Consider the following 5797-nt stretch of genomic DNA (forward strand, 5'->3'; position numbering starts at 1 on the left):
TTCTCTCTTTTTCTGCTAGGTAGTTTAGCTAAAGATTTGTTTATTTTGTTTATCTTTTCAAAAACCAACTTTTCATTTTGTTAATCTCTTACTTTTTTTTAGTCCCTATGTCATTTGTTTCTGCTCTGATCTTTACTCTTTGTTTTCTTCTATTGATTTTGAGTTTCATTTGTTCTTGCATTTCTAGTTCCTTGAGACACATTGTTAGGTGGTTTGTTTGAAGTATTTTTACTTTTTTGATATAGGCGTTTATTGCTAATATCTTCCCTCTTAGTACTGCTTTTACTATATCCCAGTACTGCTTAGTACTACTTTTGTATTTTGGTATGCTATATTTTCATTTTCATTTGTTTCAAACAATTTTTAAATCTCCTTAATTTCTTCATTGACTCATTGGTCATTCAGGAACATGTTGTTTAATTTCCATGTGTTTGTGTGTTTTCCAGGATTCCTCTTGTTAATGATTTCTAATTTTATTCCATTGTAGTCAGAAAAGACACTTGATAAGATTTCTATTTTTTTGAATTTGTTGAGACTTGTTTTGTGGCCTAAGGTATGGTCTATATGTAGAATGCTCCATGTGCTAATAAAAAGAATGTGGTATTCTGTAGCCCTTGGGTGAAATATTCTTTAAATGTCAGTTAGACCTATTTGGTCTAGTGTGTAGTTTAACTCCAACACTTTTCTGTTGATTTTCTGACTGGCTGACCTGTCCATTATTGAGAGCACGGTGTTGAAGTCCCCTACTATTATGGCATTGCAGTCTATCTCTCCCTTTAGAACTATTAATGTTTGCTTGACATACATGGGCGCTCCAGCATTGGGTGCATAGATATTTATAATTGTTATAGCCTCTTGGTGAATTGACCTATTTATCACTATATAGTGAGCTTCTTTGTCTCTTCTTACGTTCTTTGACTTGTACTCTATTTTATGTAATATAAGTATAGCTACTCCTGCTCTTTTTTGTTTTCTACTTACATGGAATATTTTTTTTTCCATCCTTTCACTTTCAGTCTGTGTGTCTTTGTAAGTGAAGTTTTTTTTGTTTTTTTTTTTTTTTTTTTATAGGCAGCATATAGTTGGTCTTGCTTATCCATTCAGCCACTCCATATGTTTTCATTAGAGAATTGATTAACATTCAGTATTACTATTGATATTACTTATCAATCCCTACCGGACTTACTACTGCCATTTTGTTGCGCTTTTCTGGTTATTTCATGACTCCTCTCTTGCATTCTTCCTTTCCTACTGTCTTTTTCTGTGGTTAAGTGACTTTCTCTGATAATATGTTTTAATTTGTCTCTGGTTTTTTTGTTTGGTTGTTTTGTTTTTGTTTTTGAGACGGAGTCTTGCTCTGTTGCCCAGGCTGGAGTGCAATGGCGCAGTCTAGGCTCACTGCAACCTCTGCCTCCCAGGTTCAAGCTATTCTCCTGCCTCAGCCTCCCAGGTAGCTGGGATTACAGGCACACACCACCACCACACCTGGTTAATTTTTGTATTTTTAGTAGAGACGGGGTTTCACCATGTTGGCCAGGCTGGTCTCAAACCCCTGACCTCATGATCCACCTGCCTCAGCCTCCCAAAGTGCTGGGATTACAGGCGTGAGCCACCATGCCCAGCTGTCGGTTTTTTTTGTTTGTTTGTTTAAAGTAACTCTATCATAGGTTTTAGTATTATGGTTACCATGAGGGTTACAAAAAACATTTTACAGATATAACAAGATATTTTAAAGAGATGAAAACTTATCTTAGATCACAAAGAAAAGAATAGAGGCTCATGCCTATAATCCAAGCACTCCGAGAGGCTGAGGTGAGGTGATCATTTGTAGTCAGGAGTTTTGAGACTACCCTGGTAAACATAGTGAGACCCCCATCTCTACAAAATATATTTTTTTAAATAGCTGGATGGGGTGGTGCACACTTGTAGTCCTAGCTACTCAGAAGGCTGAGGCAGGTGGATTGCTTGAGCCCAGGAGCTTGAGGCTGCAGTGAACTATGGATCATGCCACTGCACTCCAGCCTGGGCAACAGAGCAAGACACCGTCTCTAAAAAAAATAATAAAATAAAAAAATAAAAAAAACCTCTACAAAATCTCTACATTTTAACTCCATCAGCCCCACATTTTTACCTTAAGCTTTTGCAATTTACTTATTTTTATATTGCCTATCTCTTAATGGGAAATTTAAAATAACACATCACTTGCATTATATTTCTATTGGACAGCACTGCCGTAGACTGACAAAAGATTTCTTGAGGGAGGAGTATTTTATCACTGACATTGTTTAGAATTGCCAATGCAATAAAAAGCAGACTGATTTTAAGTTGGCTTTAATATTGCTTTTAGATTCCCTATAGATAATCAGCAAGTTATTGATTGCACTTAAGACCTGATGGTCCCACTACTCCTCCCTTGGTATGCCACCAAATCAAACCAGTCTAGCCCACGTCATGGGAGGATACTCACCTTACCCACAGACTGTAGCTGGGCACTCAGTTCTCTCATGGGGTCCTTGGCCCCTTTCTCCACTGTCCCTTCAGTTTTCCTGCCATCTTCACTTCTATTTTTAGGTTTTGTTAACATTGTTTCTGCTCATCTCAATGTTCTATCTGAAATGCTTCAGCATCTTTCTCTTCCAGTTGAAGATTTCTCCCTCAAATCTTTCTCTGAGAATCCAGTCCAGGGATCTCTTCTATTCCCACGCTCTCCCCTGTTTTCTCTCACTTGTTCAGGCAAGCATGATCTGTGCTATTCATTAAAGTAGACAAACGGTACTTTGCCATTGTTCAAAAAATATTATCAGTATGAATATCTCATCTCTCCAACTACTCAAGAGTCTCTTAAATAGCTTGGTTTGAAATTTACATGCCTTTTTCATCTCATTGAGGGTCTAGCATGGTGTTACGACATTTTATATGTTCAATAGATACTTGAATGAATGAATGAATGAATGGCATCACAAGTTAAATTCATTAAGATTAGCTCATATGTGAGTGACGGATCACTCAAAATAACACTCATTTGCACAAGATAGAAGTTTATTTTCCTGTTATATAAATGTCTTGGTAGGTGGCACAGAGCTCTTTTGGTATTGAACTGTGTAGGGTGTCTTGGCTCCTACCAGTTTCTGTTTTGCCATTCCTAGTTTATGGCCCTCATCCTTATGGTTCAAGAGAGTATCTTACACAATAGCATGAAAAAGAATAAAATAGGAATAAATTTAACAGAAAAAGTGCAAGACTTGTACACTGGAGTTACAAAACATCATTGAAAAAAATTAAAGAAGGCCTAAATAAGTGGAAAGACAACCTGTATCTATGGACCAGAAGATTTAATATTGCTAAGCTCACAATACTCCCCAAATTGATCTATAGACTCAACACAATCCCTACCAATGTTCAAAATGACTACTTTGCAGACATTGACAAACTAATCCTAAAATTCACATGGAAATTTAAAGGACTGAGAATAGTCAAAATGATCTTTAAAAAGAACAAAGTTGAGAAACTCAAACTTCCCAATTTCAATATTTACTACAAAGCTAAAGTAATCAAGACAATGTAGCTCAGGCACAAGAACAGACATACAGAAGTCAAAAGAAGATGAATGAGACTTTACTGATGAGGAAAACAACTCAAGTGGCAGTGGATTTCTTATCAGAAACCATTTAGATAAGAAGAAAATGACAAAAATAAATTTCAAGTGCTAAAACAAAAGAACTGTTAACCCAGAATGCTATATCCAGTGAAAATACACTTCAGGAATAAAGGGAACATCAAAACACTTTCAGATAAAGGAAAACTAAGAGAATTTGTCACTAGCAGACCTACCTTAAAAGAATGGCTAAAGAAAGTTCTTGAAAAAACAAACAGTGGTAAAATGTAGACACTAGAAGGCTGTGATAACTGATGGGTGTATAATGTAATGCCTAGGGCAACCACTAAAAATCTGTACCAAGAGATAAATTCAAAAATAATATAGAATCTGGGGACAGAAGTTGGAGATGCTCCTGGTATCTAGTGGGTAGAGGCCAGGAATGCTGCAAAACATCCTGCAATACACAGGACAGTTCCCCACAACAAAGAATTATGTCAACAGTGCTGAGGTTGAGAAACTCCGGCCTATACCTTAACCAACGCTGAATATTGTCATTTTGTGAATAACGTTGCTTTTTTCCTCTTTTGTTTTGTGTTTATGTTTTCCTCTTACCTTCTCTCTATGTTGTCAGTGATAACTGATTTACTGCAACCATACCACTTTGTTAGTCTTTTAGTCTTTCCAATCTGGTAATTTGAAAAGGATATCTTATTTTATTTTATATCTCTGGAAGAGAATAGAATTATTTTACAGGTGCAGTATATTTTACAGCTCCTGTCTGTAATCCCCGCTATTTGGGAGGCTGAGACTGGAGGATCACTTGAGCTCAGGAGTTGAAGACCAGCCTGGGCAACATAGTGAGACCCCATCTCTAAAAAATATTTTTTAAATTAGATAAGCATGGTGGTTTCATTGTTATGCATAGAATATCCAGTTTTCCCAGCACTATTTATTGCAGAGACTGTCTTTTCCCCAGTGTATGTTCTTGGCACCTTTGTTGAAAAATGAGTTCACTGTAGGTATATGGATTCATTTCTAGGTTCCCTATTCTGTTCCATTAGTCTGTGTGCCTGTGGTTATGCCAGTATCATGCTGTCTTGGTTATGATAGCTCTGTAGGATAATTTGAAGTCAGAGAATGTGTTTCCTCCAGTTTTCTTCTTTCTGCTTAGGATAGCTTTGGCTATTCTGGGTCTTTTGTGGTTCCACATAAATTTTAGGATTTTTTTTCTATTTCTGTGAAGAATGTCATTGGCATTTTGATAAGGATTGCATTGAGTCTGTAGATTGCCTTGGGTAGTATGAACATTTAAATAATATTGATTCTTCCAATTTATGAACATGGAATATCTTTCCATTTTTTTGGTGTCTTGTTCAATTTCTTTCATCAGTGTTTTATAGTTTTCATTATAGAGATTTTCCACTTCTTTGGTTAATTCCTAGGTATTTAATTTTATTTGTAGCTATTGTAAATGGGATTACTTTTTGATTTTATTTTTCAGATTATTCACTGTTGGCATATAGAAATGCTACTGATTTTTTATGTTGATTTTGTATCCTGAAACCCTACTGAATTGTTTATCACTTCTAATAGTTTTTTGATGGAGTCTTCACATTTTTCCAAATATAATATCATATTATCTGCAAACAAGGATAATTTGACTTCTTCCTTTCCAATTTGGATGCCCTTTATTTCATTCTCTTGTCTGATCGCTCTAGCTAGGACTTCCAGTACTATGTTGAATAACAGTGGTGACAGTGGGCATCCTTGCCGTGTTTCAGATCTTGGAGGAAGACTTTCAATTTTTCCCCATTCAGTATGATACTAGCTATGGGTCTGTCATATATGGTTTTTATTATGTTGAAGTATGTTCCTTCTATATCCAGTTTTTTAAGGGTTGTTATCATGAAAGGATGTTGAATTTTATCAAATGCTTTTTCAGCATCAATTGAAATGATCATATGGTTTTTGTCCTTCATTCTGTTGATATGATGTATCACATTGATTGATTTGTGTATGTTGAATGAGTCTTGCATTGTGATTAATCCCACTTGGTCATGATGAATTACCTTTTTAATGTATTGTTGAACTTGGTTTATTAGTATTTTACTGAGAATTTTGGCATCAATATTCATCAGGGATACAATTTTGTTACTTGTTTTTGGTTGTATGTGTCTAGGAATTTGTCCATTTCTTTCT

Source organism: Rhinopithecus bieti, unplaced genomic scaffold (genome assembly GCF_001698545.2).
Source record: "Rhinopithecus bieti isolate Rb0 unplaced genomic scaffold, ASM169854v2 scaffold_33436, whole genome shotgun sequence".
Lineage (NCBI taxonomy): Eukaryota > Metazoa > Chordata > Mammalia > Primates > Cercopithecidae > Rhinopithecus > Rhinopithecus bieti.